Source organism: Loxodonta africana, chromosome 25 (assembly GCF_030014295.1).
Source record: "Loxodonta africana isolate mLoxAfr1 chromosome 25, mLoxAfr1.hap2, whole genome shotgun sequence".
In the NCBI taxonomy this organism is placed as follows: Eukaryota; Metazoa; Chordata; class Mammalia; order Proboscidea; family Elephantidae; genus Loxodonta; species Loxodonta africana.
The window spans coordinates 11,377,767-11,395,330 of NC_087366.1; positions in this window are offsets into that span (position 1 = coordinate 11,377,767).

The window sequence follows — 17,564 nt, forward strand, 5'->3', positions numbered from 1 at the left end:
CTAACTTTGGTTTTGGCAAGTTTGTTTATAATATGTCTCGGTGACTTTCTTTTAATATCTACCTTTTGTGGAGTTCGATCAGCATCTTGGATAGATATCTTCTCATCTTTCACTATGCCAAAGAAGTTTTCTTCCAGCAAATCTTCAACAATTCTCTCTGTATTTTCTGTTGTTCCCCCCTGTTCTGGTACTCCAATCACTCGTAGGTTACTTCTCTTGATAAAGTCCCACATGAATTCTTAAGTTTTCTTAATTTTTTTAAGTTTTTTTATCTGATTTTCCCTCAAATATATTGGTGCCAACTGTCTTATTTTTAATCTCACCAGTTCTGCCTTCCACTTGCTCAATTCTGCTGCTCTGACTTTCTATTGAGTTTTCTAATTCTGTAATTTTATTGTTAATATTTTGAGTTTCTGATTGCTGTCTCTCTATGGGTTCTTGCATTTTTTTAAATTTTTCATTATGTTCTTGATAACCTTTTTAATTTCTTCAACTACTTTATCTGTGTGTTCCTTGGCTCATTCTGTGAATTGCCTGATCTCCTTCTTAATCTTATCCCTGATGTCTTGAAGAGTTCTGTGTATTAATCTTTTGAATTTTGCATCTATTAATTCCAGGAAGGCACCTTCATTCAGAAGATCTGTTGCTTCTTTGTTTTGAGAGGTTGTTGAGGTGATCAAGGTCTGTTTCTTTATGTGATTTGATATTCAACTGTTGTCTCTGAGCCATCTATAAGTTATTGCATTAGTTTATTTTGTGTTTGCTTACTGTATCATATCTTATTGCTTTATTATGTTTTGATATGCCCAAATGGGTTGCTTGAGTGAGCTAGCTTGGTTATTTTCTCCTTTGAAGCTCTGACGTCCTGTCACCAGATGGCTAGAGCTGTTATCATATATATCAGTCTAGGAGCCCATTCACTCATCTTGTATGAATTCAGCTCAGGCGTCCAGGTAACTGATCATCAAGTGTGTGGTTTAGGCTCTGTCCTACAGTTTTAGAGGGGCACGGGTTATTTGGTGTAGGTACCATTATTGGGGTGCAGCAGGTGGTCATGCTCTGAAGAAGGCAGGGGGCTGGGAACCATCCCCGGAGTGTCTGTGAGGAAAGCACATCCCTGTTTCCTAGAGCATACAGGTGGGTGGGTTCTGCAGACAGACCATGGTAACCCCATGCATTTGGTTGTTCGGACTTGGAGGTGCCAGTTATCCTTGGGCCCCTCTTGTTGGGGGCTGGGTGACCTGAGTGTAGCCACCAGTCCTTAGGCCCCTGATGTGGGTAGGTGAGGACTCTGTTTCATAGGCACAGAGGTGTCAAATATCAAACACCCAACTCTTCACAGCACAGCTGAGTGGTTGCAGTCTGTCAACAAGGGCCTATTCTCCTGAAATAGGCCCACACAGGTCCATGCAGCAGGGAAAGATATTTATAGTTCATGGGTCATTTATGCCTGGGCAGGAGCCACTTCTCTCCTGAGCTCCCCCGGTCAGTGGAGCTGGCAAATTATCTTTTCCCCCAGTTGTAAATTTATTCCTACTCCAAGGCCAGGAGGGTGACTCCAGGTGTTCAACAGGTCCTATCGCAGGCCCAGGAAAATGAACAGCCACTGAAGGTGGCTTGGGAGAGGAGGGGACTGTAAAATATACGCAAGTACCTAGCTTTTGCCGAGAGCGCAGTTCTTCTCTGGTTCCTGAGGTGTGAGCCAGCTGTGCAGCTGGCTGCTTCTCCATGAGGAAACTGCAGCTGAATGCTACCACCAGCCCACTGCAGCCTCTCCTGGGAATGGTGCCTGAGGGATCCCAGCAATTCAGGTCTGGTTACTCCTCTCTGCTTCTGAACTGTCCCTCCCTCCCCCGCCACTCTGTCCATTTTCTAACTTTGCTTTTGATGTTCAGGGCTCCTAGCTTGTTATAAATAAAATTGTTTCACTTGTGTTTTTTGTGGTTTTTTTGTAAGAGGAATCACAGGAAGTGTCTGGCTATTCTGCCATCTTGGTCCCACATCCAAAAAATTGGCAAAGGGTATGAACAGGCACTTTACCAAAGAAGGTGGTTAGCAGATACATAAGGAAATGTTCACAGTCATTAGCCATTAGTGAAATTCAAATCAAAACTAAAATGAGATACCACCTCACACCAACAAGGGTGGCATTTATGCAAAAAAAATATAAAATGATAAATGTTGGTGAGGTTGTGGAGAAACTGGAACACTTATACACTGCTAGTGGGAATGTAAAATAGTACAACTACTATGGAAATTGATATTCACACTTCCTTAAAAAGCTAGAAATAGAAGTGCCATACTCTCCAGCAATCTCACACTTTGGAATATATCCTAGAGAAATAAGAGCCCTTACACAAGTAGATATATACACACCCATGTTCACTGCAGAACTGTTCACAATAGGAAAATATGGAAACAACCCAGGTGCCCATCAACGGATGAATGGGTAAACAAATTGTGGTATAGTCACACAATGGAATACTATGCAAAAATAAAGAACAAAGACGAATCCTAGAAACATCTCATTACATGGATGAAATTGAAAGGCATTATGCTCAGTGAAATTTATTTATGTCTTACAAATATTGTAAGACACCAGTATTATAAGAACTGAAGAAAAGGTTTAAACACAGACGAAAAACATTCTTTGATATTTATGAGGGTGGAGAAGGAGAGAGGGGGTATTCACTAACTAGATAGTAGACAATTATCTTAGGTGAGGGGAGGACAACACACAATACAGGGGAAGTCAGCATAACTGAACTAAACCAAAAGCTAAGAAGTTTCCTGAACACAACCAAACACTTCAAGGAACAGAATAGCAGGGGTGGATGTCTGGGTACATTGGCTGCAGGGGACATCTAGATCAACTGGCATAACAAAGTTTATTAAGAAAAAGTTCTGCATCCCAATTTGGTAAGTGGTCTGTGGGGTCTTAAAAGCTAGCAAGCAGCCATCTAAGATGCATCAATTGGTCCCAACCCACCTGGAGAAAAGGAGAATGAAGAACACCAAAGACACAAGGAAAATACGAGCCCAAGAGATAGAACCAAAAAAAACAAACCCATTGCCGTTGAGTCAATTCCAACTCATAGCAACCCTACAGGACAGAGTAGAACTGCCCCACTGGGTTTCCAAGAAGCACCTGACAGATTTGAACTGCTAACTTTTTGTTAGCATCTTTAGCACTTAACCACTATGCCACCAGGGTTTCCAAGAGACAGAAATGTCCACATAAACTAGAGATTCCATCAGCCTAAGACCAGAAGATCTACATGGAGCCTGGCTACCACCAATGTCAGCTGTGACAGGGAACACAACAGAGTCCCTGAAGGAGCAGGAGAAAAGTGCAGAACTCTAATTCTAGTAAAAAGATCAGACTTAATGGTCTGACTGAGACTGGAGGGACCCCAGAAGAAATGGCCCGCAGACTCTCTGTTAGCCTAAAATTAAAACTATTCTGGAAGCCAATGCTTCAGACAAAGATTAAGCTGGAGTATGAGACATAAAATGATACTTATGAAAAGTGTAATTCTTAGCTCAAGTAGATACATGAGGGAAAATGGGCAGCTCCTGTCTGGGGGCACTAGGAGAAGGCAGAAAGGGAGAGTAGCTGGTTGAATGAACATAAATGGTTTCAACATAAAAATGATACCCTGGCCATCAGAGATAAGTCATCTCACCTCAGGTATTAGAGAGCATCAAAAACAGTAATATCTTGGTGAGGTACTCAATAAGGCTGTTGCTTTTGGCATCAGGAATAATAGAAACACACATAGACACACACACACAGAAATCAGGGCACAGAAGTAGAAACATGATAAATACCACATTATAGCCAAGAAGATCAATTTGAAGAGCACATGGGAAACACTCCTGGGTACTCTAAAAATGAAAGCGGAAAGTTTTTGAGAAGGATTAGAGTGTAGTGCTGGAGAAATAGTGTTTTATAGCTATGGGGAATTTTGTTGTTTTTGATACAGGTGTGACCTCTAAAATATATTTTATGGTTAAAAAATAATAACTTATTGTCAGTCAGCATTCTAACATGTTACTGGGCAAAAGTTCCTGGCTAAAGGACTCAATTGATTTTAGAAGTAGGCATATCTATGTGGTAGAGACATATGCATTGGGTTCTTCTAGCTCTTTGCTATTAAAGCTTAAATTATAGAATTTATTTTTTGCCATGTCAAGTATAACCCACTAAACCACTGCCGTCAAGTCAATTCTGACTCATATACTTCCCCTAAAATACTATAGCATAATAGCCACCGTCTCTATTAGTTTGAAATATCTTTGAGAGTAGAGAGCTTGGGTATTTTTTTCTTTACTATTGTTTATCCAATGCCTGGCATTTAGTAGTTACTCAGAATCGACTCGACGGCACTGGGTTTTTCTTAAGTATTTGTTGAGAGTTTCTTTCTTCCTTTTTTTCTTTAAATGGATAAAGTACTTGCCAAATGCCACAATGTTAAACTTCTTAAAAGTTATCATTTTCCATTTGGTCTTCTGGTTTATCTATAATTCAATCAGTTTAGTACCAAGTCAATTTCCTTAATTCTGATCAATCCAAGGCTCTAACAAGATTAATTTTGTGGAGCCATGAGGTTGACTATAGACTCTGGGCAATGCTCAGTCCAACAATTCTATTCTGGGATGCCTGCCAGAATTCATCTTGACTTCCCCTGGCAACATACTGCTTCCCCTAAAATTCTTCTTTCAAGTAGTTTCCATCTTTTTACACCCAGTTTTAAGAAGAGATAATTATGTATTTGATGACCGATGGAAAGTTATATGCAAGTTATTTCTACTAGCAGCTCCTGGATTGGCTAATGTGGCTTATTAGTATATGGATTTATTCAACCAGTCTTTTTTTAAAAAAGATCTAATCTATCCTTATGAAGAAAAAAAAAATAAGAAGATGATGGAAACTTAAAGTGATATTTGAACTTATCAAAAAAGTCATTCGTGTACGCAAAATGGAAGGAAACGGTCTCCTGATTTCTCCCTCCATAATAGAGTTTCACTGCTCAATCCAGGCAAGCAAACATTTAAAAACAGGCTAATGACTAACAAATTCCATCAGAAGTTAAACAGATTTGCATTTACAGACATCATTAATAATTGAATGCCTTTCTATTTTTAAAATAAATTGAATAGCACTCATCAGAATAAACAGAGTTGACATTCTATGCATTCAACAGGATTTACACAGTTATTAAGAGAAAGCTTTCATTGGCAGTTTCACTAAAAAAGAAAGAAACCAAAACCCGTTTTGGAAAGTTTGCTTTAGAGAAGATTTTAAGAGAGCCTAGGAAAATTTAATTGAGCAGCGAAACTGTTTCATATTGTGTTTAAGAGAGATACTTCAAAACTGTTTTCCTAAACTAATTAAGGTGAAGTTACACATACATAAATTTTACATGGCACAGAAAAGATACATGAGGAATATATGATATATGAGGAATTTGGGGACAGTGAGGAACATACTACATGCTTAAGTGAAGTGGCAAATAATACATGACTATCAAGTGATTTTTGATTGATATTACGATCTCTCTGAAAAACCTCTTCTTTTGGAATATTTAGCTGAAAATGTAGGCACAACATTTTTAGATCCTATGCATTCTGTATACAGTTCTCTACAGGTAGCCCTATTTTATGTCTGTTTCATTTGAAATAATTCTATGCTTGGAAAAAAAACTGCAGAGAGTAACAAGAGGAAACAAACATACAAAAGGACCACCTTGAGTGCTACTGTGGTGGTTTATATGGGCTATAACTTAAAAAAGGAATCTAAAATGTTGAGGGTTGGTGTTTCAGGGAATTTTTCTTAGTATATAATTAGATAACTAGCTGAAGATTTAGACAGATCTAAAATAAATAAATATATATACATACAAGTATTATATAAATATGTATATATAGATATATACATGTGGCAGTCTGCAGCCATAGAGGTTTACAGCCTCAGAAACCCTATGGATTCTCTATGAGTCAGAATTGACTCGACAGCATTGGTTTGTTTGTTGGGTTTATATTTGTGTATATGCTATACATTTTCTTTATAACCAAAACCTCCACATTTTAAAACTGTGATAATTTTCAAAATAGAGTTTGGGACACATATTATTAAAATTACGTATTAATAAGTGCTGTGAGATGTTCAGTTTTAAATATCACTAAAAAAAATTGATTAATCTGATTGAACCTTTCTTATTCTATCTGTGGAAACCCTGGTGCTGTAGTGGTTAAGTGCTATGGCTGCTAACCCAAGGGTTGGTAGTTTGAATCCTCCAGGCTCTCCTTGGAAACTCTATGGGGCTGTTCTACTCTGTCCTATAGGGTTGCTATGAGTCGGCATAGACTCAACGGCACTGGGTTTGGTTTGTTTTTTTTTTTCTATCAGTAATAAATTCAGTGATATAAGTATGGCAGATATTTGTTTGTGTAAACTAAACAAGTGCTTAAGTCATTCAGAACCTACTGTGTGCCAGGTACTGCTCTAAACATTTTGTAAGTATTAGCTTATTTAACATTCATATGTTCCTTTATAATCTTCATAAAGCTGGAACCTTTATTAACCCCATTTTATAGATAGGGAAACTGGGGTAGAGGAGGGTAAAGTAACTTATTCAAAGTCAACTGCTAGAAAATGGCAAGGGTGACATGCAAACGGAGCTCAGTCTACAATGTTTCCTATGAATTTGTTAGGCATTAGATTTTCACATAATCTCTCTCCGTGAGAGCATTTCTGTTCGATTTAACTTAGGAACAAGAGATTCAGTACCAATTAAATAAATAAATATGGAGAGGATGACAATGAAGACTAAATTAAGATAAAAAGTATCCTAAAGTCATTAAAGAGCCCTGGTGGTACAGTGGTTAAGCACTTAACTGCTAACCTAAAGGTCAGTGGCTCCAACTCATCAGTTTCTCCTTGGAGAAAGATGTGGCAGTCTGCTTCCGTTAAGATTACAGCCTTGAAAACCCTACTCTGTCACATGGGGTCCGTATGAGTTAGAATCAATTCCATGGCAATATTTTTTGTTGTTGTTTTAAGATGGGATTTAGAGGCATCCTGAGGAAATTAGTTGAACAAACAGGATGATCTAAATTTAGCAGATCGTCGTATTCTGTTAACCCAAACTCCCTTATATCTCTGTTCCTTTCAGGTATGCAGCAATCATTGGCTCCCTCTGTCTCCTCATTTCCCACTAGCATACACTAAGAATTGTTTTTTAGGGTGGCAGAGCCATTGCACCCTTTCCTTCTCCAGTCAATTCCTAGGAAATCGAATCCCAGCAATAAAGCTGGAGCTTATGTAGAAAAACAGGGCATTTCGTGTGTGGGATCTCAGAGTGAAAAGAGACTGAAACTGAGAGGCGGGGCCAAGATGGCGGACTAGGTGGACACTACCGCGGATCCCTCTTGCAACAAAGACTCGGAAAAACAAGTGAATCGATCACATACACAACAATCTACGAACTCTGAACAACAAACACAGATTTAGAGACGGAGAACGAACAAATACAGGGAGACAGCAATTGTTTTCAGAGCCAGGAGCCAGCGCACCAGGCAGGTGACCTTCAGAGCCCGAGTTGGGGCAGAGCCCAGGAGGGCAGACGGCACAGACAAGGGGCCCAGCCCTAGCCCCCGAACTCATCCCGGGAGCGAGCCCAGCCAGTTGGCGTGGGCGGCGTGGTGGCGCAGCCAGTGGGAGAAGTCCCCGGGAGGCAGTGACTGGTCTTGGCGCGGGGAGAGCAGCGTCCCAGACGGGGAGCCGTCCCGCCAGGAGTTTGGCGGCGCAGTCGGGGCGTGAGCATGGGGACCACCTACATTTCCCTGAATTGACCCCGGGGGGGTCCAGTCCTTCGTGCGGGAGGCGCCCACTCAGTTCGCTCGAGCAGCATGGCACGCCGGAGGGAGAAGTCCCCGGGAGGCAGTGGCTGGTCTTGGAGCAGGGAGAGCGGCGTCCCAGCTGGGACGTGCAGTCACACCCGGTTCGCGGGAGCGGCGCGTGACGCGGCTGGAGGGATGGGGAGCCCCTGGGAGGCAGCGACGGATTTTGGAGACGGGAGTGCACCGTTCCAGTAGGGGAGCCTTAACCTTGGGGGTGGGGCTAACAGCGGAGGATCTGACCCTGATGCCAGCGGGCCAGACCCCCCGGGGGGCAGTCTCCGCACACCCAGTACATATAGGCGACGCGCCCCATGGAAATCTCAGATATAAGAGTCATTCCAAGTAAGACAAACAACTCTGGCTATATTCTGAGGTGCTACACTCCTAGCTCTCTGATCCCTCCCCCACCCTCCCCAGGCAGCTCCATTAACATCTGAAAAGCCTGCGCCAGAGGGAGAACTCTGATAGGGATCTGACTGCTTTTTTTTTTAGCAGATTTTCTGGAAAAACTAGTTTCCCAGTGATGGCTCGGTGACAGCAGTCCATATCAAACCACATAAAGAAGCAGACCATGACAGCTTCTACAACCCTTCAAACAAAAGAATCAAAATCTCCCAAATGAAGATACAATCCTGGAATTATCAGATACAGAATATAAAAAACTAATTTACAGAATGCTTCAAGACATCACAAATGAAATTAGGCTAACTGCAGAAAAAGCCAAGGAACACACTGATAAAACTGTTGAAGAACTCAAAAAGATTATTCAAGAACATAGTGGAAAAATTAATAAGTTGCAAGAATCCATAGAGAGACAGCATGTAGAAATCCAAAAGATTAACAATAAAATTACAGAATTAGACAACGCAATAGGAAGTCAGAGGAGCAGAGTCGAGCAATTAGAATGTAGACTGGGACATCTGGAGGACCAGGAAATCAACACCAACATAGCTGAAAAAAAATCAGATAAAAGAATTAAAAAAAATGAAGAAACCCTAAGAATTATGTGGGACTCTATCAAGAAGGATAACCTCCGGTTGATTGGAGTCCCAGAACAGGGAGGGGGGACAGAAAACACAGAGAAAATAGTTGAAGATCTGCTGACAGAAAACTTCCCTGACATCATGAAAGACGAAAGGATATTTATTCAAGATGCTCATCGAACCCCATTTAAGATTGATCCAAAAAGAAAAACACCAAGACATATTATCATCAAACTTGCCAAAACCAAAGATAAACAGAAAATTTTAAAAGCAGCCAGGGAGAAAAGAAAGGTTTCCTTCAAGGGAGAATCAGTAAGAATAAGTTCAGACTACTCAGCAGAAACCATGCAGGCAAGAAGGGAATGGGACGACGTATACAGAGCACTGAACGAGAAAAACTGCCAACCAAGGATCATATATCCAGCAAAACTCTCTCTGAAATATGAAGGAGAAATTAAGATATTTACAGATAAACACAAGTTTAGAGAATTTGCAAAAACCAAACCAAGGCTACAAGAAATGCTAAAGGAGATTGTTTGGTCAGATGACCAATAATATCAGGTACCAGCACAATATGAGGTCACAAAACAGAACGTCCTGATATCAACTCAAATAGGGAAATCACAAAAACAAACAAACTAAGATTAATTCTAAAAAATAAATAAATAAACAAAATAATACACATAACAGGGAGTCATGGAAATCAATTGATAAAAGATCACAATAATCAAAAAGGGGGAATAAATATAGGAGGCATTGAACTGCCAGATGGATAGTGATACAAGGCGATAAAGAACGATACAAGTTAGGTTTTTACTTAGAAAAATAGGGGTAAATAATAAGGTAACCACAAAAAGGAATATCAACTCCATAACTCAAGAAAAAAGCCAAGAAAAACGTAACGACTCAACTAACATAAAGTTAAACATTATGAAAATGAAGATCTCACAATCTACTAAGAAAAACGTCTCAGCACAAAAAAGTATGTGGAAAAATGAAATGGCCAACAACACACATGAAAAGGCATCAAAATGAAGCACTAAAAACTTATTTATCTATAATTACCCTGAATGTAAATGGACTAAATGCACCAATAAAGAGACAGAGAGTCACGGACTGGATAAAGAAACACGATCCATCTATATGCTGCCTACAAGAGACGCACCTTAGACTTAGAGACACAAACAAACTAAAACTCAAAGGATGGAAAAAAATATATCAAGCAAACAATAAGCAAAAAAGAAGAGGAGTAGCAATATTAATTTCTGACAAAATAGACTTTAGACTTAAATCCACCACAAAGGATAAAGAAGGACACTATATAATGATAAAAGGGACAATTGATCAGGAAGACATAACCATATTAAATATTTATGCACCCAATGACAGGACTGCAAGATACATAAATCAAATTTTAACAGAATTGAAAAGTGAGATAGACACCTACACATTTATAGTAGGAGAATTCAACACACCACTTTCGGAGAAGGACAGGACATCCAGTAAGATGCTCAGTAGAGACACTGAAGACCTACTTAAAACAATCAACCAACTTGACCTCATTGACTTATACAGAACTCTCCACCCAACTGCTGCAAAATATACTTTTTTTTCTAGTGCACATGGACCATTCTCTAGAATAGACCACATATTAGGTCATAAAACAAATCTTTACAGGGTCCAAAACATCGAAATATTACAAAGCATCTTCTCAGACCACAAGGCAATGAAACTAGAGATCAATAACAGAAAAACTAGGGAAAAGAAATCAAATACTTGGAAAATGAACAATACCCTCCTGAAAAAAGACTGGGTTATAGAAGACATCAAGGAGGGAATAAGGAAATTCATAGAATGCAACGAGAATGAAAATACTTCCTATCAAAACCTCTGGGACACAGCAAAAGCAGTGCTCAGAGGCCAATTTATATCGATAAATGCACACATACAAAAAGAAGAAAGAGCCAAAATCAGAGAACTGTCCCTACAACTTGAACAAATACAAAGTGAGCAACAAAAGAATCCATCAGGCACCAGAAGAAAGCAAATAATAAAAATTAGAGCTGAACTAAATGAACTAGAGAACAGAAAAACAATTGAAAGAATTAACAAAGCCAAAAGCTGGTTCTTTTAAAAAATTAACAAAATTGATAAACCGTTAGCTAGACTGACTAAAGAAAAACAGGAAAGGAAACAAATAACCCGAATAAGAAACGAGAAGGGCCACATCACAACAGACCCAAATGAAATTAAAAGAATCATTTCAGATTACTACGAAAAATTGTACTCTAACAAATTTGAAAACCTAGAAGAAATGGATAAATTCTTGGAAAAACACTACCTAACTAAACTAACACATTCAGAAGTAGAACAACTAAATAGACCCATAACAAAAAAAGAGATTGAAACGGTAATCAAAAAACTTGCAATAAAAAAAAGCCCTGGCCCAGACGGCTTCACTGCAGAGTTCTACCAAACCTTCAGAGAAGGCTTAACACCACTACTACTGAAGGTATTTCAAAGCATAGAAAAAGACGGAATACTACCCAACTCATTCTATGAAGCTACCATCTCCCTGATACCAAAACCAGGTAAAGACATTACAAAAAAAGAAAATTATAGACCTATATCCCTCATGAACACAGATGCAAAAATCCTCAACAAAATTCTAGCCAATAGAATCCAACAACACATCAAAAAAATAATTCACCCTGATCAAGTGTGATTTATACCAGGTATGCAAGGCTGGTTTAATATGAGAAAAACCATTAATGTAATCCATCACATAAATAAAACAAAAGATAAACACCACATGATCTTATGAATAGATGCAGAAAAGGCATTTGACAAAGTTCAACACCCATTTATGATAAAAACTCTTACCAAAATAGGAATTGAAGGAAAATTCCTCAACATAATAAAGGGCATCTATGCAAAGCCAACAGCCAATATCACTCTAAATGGAGAGAACCTGAAAGCATTTCCCTTGAGAACGGGAACCAGACAAGGATGCCCTTTATCACCGCTCTTATTCAACATCGTACTTGAAGTCCTAGCCAGGGCAATTAGGCTAGACAAAGAAATAAAGGGTATCCGGATTGGCAAGGAAGAAGTAAAGCTATCACTATTTGCAGATGACATGATCGTATACATGGAAAACCCTAAGGAATCCTCCAGAAAACTACTGAAACTAATAGAAGAGTTTGGCAGAGTCTCAGGTTATAAAATAAACATACAAAAATCACTTGGATTCCTCTACATCAACAAAAAGAACACCGAAGAGGAAATCACCAAATCAATACCATTCACAGTAGCCCCCAAGAAGATAAAATACTTAGGAATAAATCTTACCAAGGATGTAAAAGACCTATACAAAGAAAACTACAAAGCTCTACTACAAGAAATTCAAAAGGACATACTTAAGTGGAAAAACATACCCTGCTCATGGATAGGAAGACTTAACATAGTAAAAATGTCTATTCTACCAAAAGCCATCTATACATATAACGCACTTCCGATCCAAATTCCAATGTCATATTTTAAGGGGATAGAGAAACAAATCACCAATTTCATAAGGAAGGGAAAGAACCCCCGGATAAGCAAAGCATTACTGAAAAAGAAGAAGAAAGTGGGAGGCCTCACTCTACCTGATTTCAGAACCTATTATACAGCTACAGTAGTCAAAACAGCCTGGTACTGGTACAACAACAGGCACATAGACCAATGGAACAGAATTGAGAACCCAGATATAAATCCATCCATGTATGAGCAGCTGATATTTGACAAAGGACCAGTGTCAGTTAATTGGGGAAAAGATAGTCTTTTTAACAAATGGTGCTGGCATAACTGGATATCCAGTTGCAAAAGAATGAAACAGGACCCATACCTCACACCATGCACAAAAACTAACTCCAAGTGGATCAAAGACCTAAACATAAAGACTAAAACGATAAAGATCATGGAAGAAAAAATAGGGACAACCCTAGGAGCCCTAATACAAGGCATAAACAGAATACAAAACATTACCAAAAATGATGAAGAGAAACCAGATAACCGGGAGCTCCTAAAAATCAAACACCTATGCTCATCTAAAGACTTCAGCAAAAGAGTAAAAAGACCACCTACAGACTGGGAAAGACTATTCAGCTATGACATCTCAGGCCAGCGCCTGATCTCTAAAATCTACATGATTCTGTCAAAACTCAACCACAAAAAGACAAACAACCCAATCAAGAAGTGGGCAAAGGATATGAACACACATTTCACTAAAGAACATATTCAGGCAGCCAACAGATACATGAGAAAATGCTCCCGATCATTAGCCATTAGAGAAATGCAAATTAAAACTATGATGAGATTCCATCTCACACCAACTAGACTGGCATTAATCCAAAAAACACAAAATAATAAATGTTGGAGAGGCTGCGGAGAGATTGGAACTCTCATACACTGCTGGTGGGAATGTAAAATGGTACAACCACTTTGGAAATCTATCTGGCATTACCTTAAACAGTTAGAAATAGAACTACCATACAACCCAGAAATCCCACTCCTCGGAATATACCCTAGAGATACAAGAGCCTTCACACGAACAGATATATGCACACCCATGTTTATTGCAGCTCTGTTTACAATAGCAAAAAGTTGGAAGCAACCAAGGTGTCCATCAACGGATGAATGGGTAAATAAATTGTGGTATATTCACACAATGGAATACTACACATCGATAAAGAACAGTGACGAATCTCTGAAACATTTCATAACATGGAGGAACCTGGAAGGCATTATGCTGAGCGAAATGAGTCAGAGGCAAAAGGACAAATATTGTATAAGACCACTATTATAAGATCTTGAGAAATAGAAAAAACTGAGAAGACCACATACTTTTGTGGTTACAAAGGGGGGAGGGAGGGAGGGAGGGAGAGGGTTTTTTATTAATCAATCAGTAGATAAGAACTGCTTTGGGTGAGGGGAAAGACAACACTCAATACAAGGAAGGTCAGCCCAATTGGACTGGACTAAAAGCAAAGAGGTTTCCGGGATAAAATGAAAGCTTCAAAGGTCAGCGGACCAGGGGCGGGGGTCTGGGGAACATGGTTTGAGGGGACTTCTAAGTCAACTGGCAAAATAATTCTACTATGAAAACATTCTGCATCCCACTTTGAAATGTGGCGTCTGGGGTCTTAAATGCTAACAAGCGGCCATCTAAGATACACCAATTGGTCTCAACCCACCTGGAGCAAAGGAAAATGAAGAACACCAAGGTCACACGACAACTAAGAGCCCAAGAGACAGAAAGGGCCACATGAACCAGAGACCTACATCATCCTGAGACCAGAAGAACTAGTTGGTGCCCGGCCACAATCGATGACTGCCCTGTCAGGGAGCACAACAGAGAACTCCTGAGGGAGCAGGAGATCAGTGGGATACAGACCCCAAATTCTCATAAAAAGACCATACCTAATGGTCTGACAGCGACTAGAGGAATTCTGGTGGCAATGCTCCGCAGACCTTCTGTTGGCACAGGACAGGAACCATCACCGAAGACAACTCATCAGACATGAAAGGGACTGGTCAGCGGGGGGGAGAGAGATGCCGATGAAAAGAGAGCTAATTAAATCAGGTGGACACTGGAGAGTGTGTTGGCAACTCTTGATTGGAGGGGGGATGGGAAGATAGAGAGAGAGGGAAGCTGGCAAAATTGGTACGAAACAAGAGACTGAAAGGGCTGACTCAATAGGGGGAGAGCAAGTGGGAGAAGGGAGTAAGATACATGTAAACTTACATGTGACAGACTGATTGGAATTGTAAATATTCACTTGAAGCTTAATAAAAGTTAATTAAAAAAAAAAACAGACAAATAAACAAAAAAAGAGAGACTGAAACTGAATTCCTTATAGCAACAGCAGACTCTGGCATTTGGAGTTTTCCTTTTGTTTTTCAAATCAGAAGACAAAAACAGAACTACAGACCACTTCATATTATTCAGAAATGAAATCCAACCCTGGCCATCCCTAGGGGAGAAGCAATAGATACTCTTCAGGGAGCAGACCCATCTACAAAATTGAAATCTGAAAATGTACCAGAAAGTGTGCTGTGTATATTTATCAGCCTGTAATAGATGGTCTGTAAGGAGGATTCTTAAAGCAGGAACACGTTTAAGAAGTAAAGATAATCCATGGGCCTGTTTACTGAGAACAGCAGGACTGAACTATACCTCTCTCACCATTCATAGAGGAACAAACAGGGAAAATGAAAAATAAAACCTGAATGGTTACTATGGCATGATCCTACAACATTGAGCAAAGAAAATGTAACTTTTACATTATCATTACACAGCCGTTGTATTTTGAAATAAATATATAATATTGACTACAGAATAAATACTAGAAAGCACCTGTTTTTCATATAATTAAATTTGAGACCCATGGATTGTATGAGACAAAAGAAGAAAAGGAGTAATAAGAAAATAGCTGAATTAAAAAGGACACTCAAAAAAAAGAAACCAGGACAAGAAAATTATATATGGTATTTTAAAATAACTAAAAATAATTTTAAAATGCACATTGTATTACTAGAAGTCTAGATCAGAAACAATAATACCTAAAAGGTAATCTGAAATTTGGAACACACAACAGAATTTAAAGGAAAAAAAAAAAGAAGACACAGATGAAATACCACCAACGAAAAGATGACAGAAATACATTTCAGAAATGGAGATGTAACAAAACATATTTTGTATTCTTGGGGGAAAAAGAAAAAAAGACCAAGGATAATAGAATAAAAGAAAGTGTTTAAATATAACGGGGCGGGGGGCGGGGGGAACCTGAGCTAAAGAAATATCTGAGTGTATGAATTTGACACAGACAGTTCCCATATTACAAACGAGTTCCGTTTCTAAATCTGTCTTTAAGTCAAATTTGTACATAAGTCAGAACAGTTAGGTACAGTTCGTCTCTAACACCATTTAGTCAAGTGTTTGTTTGAATATATAGTATATAGCGTGCCTTTCTATGAATAGAAAACATTAAAGAAACACTCTCAGATACAATAAAACATCTTTAATCTAAAAATACAATAATAATAATAGTGTTTTGAGGTATGTTGCAAAGTTGTGCCAATTTGCTATTACGAACCATATTACGTACCTTGAATTTTAATAAAATAGGCTTTACGGGGATTGGTTAGTAACTACTGGTCGTACTTAAGTCAAACATTTGTAACAAAGGGACTGACGGTAGTCTTGTCATCCACCAAGAAAAATCAACAGAAACAGCCCAACCCAAAGGCAGATACAGACATACTCTTAAAACCAGGGGACAATTTTGCATTTTGTTCATAGCGTCCTCCAGGAAACAAATATCAGGTTTACTTTAAAACTAAACAGTTCAGTGTGGAGCAGGCCGTAATGGCTAACTTTGAGAATTGTGTATTGGTTAAGAAGGATGTATGTGTAGAGGTAATTTCATCATTCATACCTCTTTTCCATATCCCCAAAGTAATTTAATAAATTTTTTAATGATGTGAAGTTGCTACCTAAAAATGGCACTTTTGTCGTGGAAGTGGTAACACATGCATTCGACCGAAATAAGAGGGATCAGTTCACATCTGAGAAGGAAGAAGACTACAAAGATCACGCCATACTTATGAAATACAGTGAACTAGATAGCAGCAAAATTTTGCTTTCAAAAGACAAAATATCCTTTAAAAAATTGGATAGTGGTGGAAAGAAACAAGTGACTCAGAGGCAGAAATCAGACATGAAGCAGTGAAGACAGAGAAAACCCTATGACTATTACGGGCAAATGTGAAAGATCATTATTTAAATTATTCCATATTATTTATTATAAAATTATAGATGAACACATAATTATTACATTCACTGAAATGAAGGCCAATGGTTTCCATTAAAAATTTCTGGAAAGATCAATAACAATCACTGATGATCAAAATAAACTTTTACCAAATTACCTACAGCTCGGAGGGTTGGAAGGCTATCGATAGGATTTGGTAGCCGAAAACAGTTGTGAAATAATAATAGAGCTTTCTCTTGAATGTTTATAGCGCACATAAGCATATCAAAAGTTTCTGCTGTAATAATACCTAATTAACCTCACATTATTTGAAAATACTTTTGACACTCGCTAGCACTTAGGAGTCCTGGTGGTGCAGTGGTTAAAGCATTTGGTTGTTAACTGAAAGGTAGGCAGTTCTAATCCACCAGCCCTTCTCTTTAGTGAATAATGTCCATCAGCATACAAGCAGCCTGTTATTTTCTCACTTAAAAAAAAAAAAAAACTCCGCACCCATTCCCTACATTTTTCTCTCCATCTCTTTAGAGCGAAACTCCTTCATTCCTGTCTCTATTGCTTGCCTCCAAATACACATCTTCCAATCTCAATCCACTCCAAATAGATTCTCCACAACGTAAGTCCATGAAAACTGTATTTATCGACATCATCAGTAACTCATAATTTGCTAAACCAGATTGTCACTTCTCCAGTCAAGATTTTCCTGTGGCTGCTCATCTCACTCTGAAGAAAGACCTTTGTCAATAAAGCCTAGAGTCCTCTGATCTCATCTTCCCTCCGATGAAGCCACAAACCAAAAACAAACCCGCTGTCATGAAACAATTCCAACTCATGGCGACCCTATAACCCACTGCCCTCGAGTTGG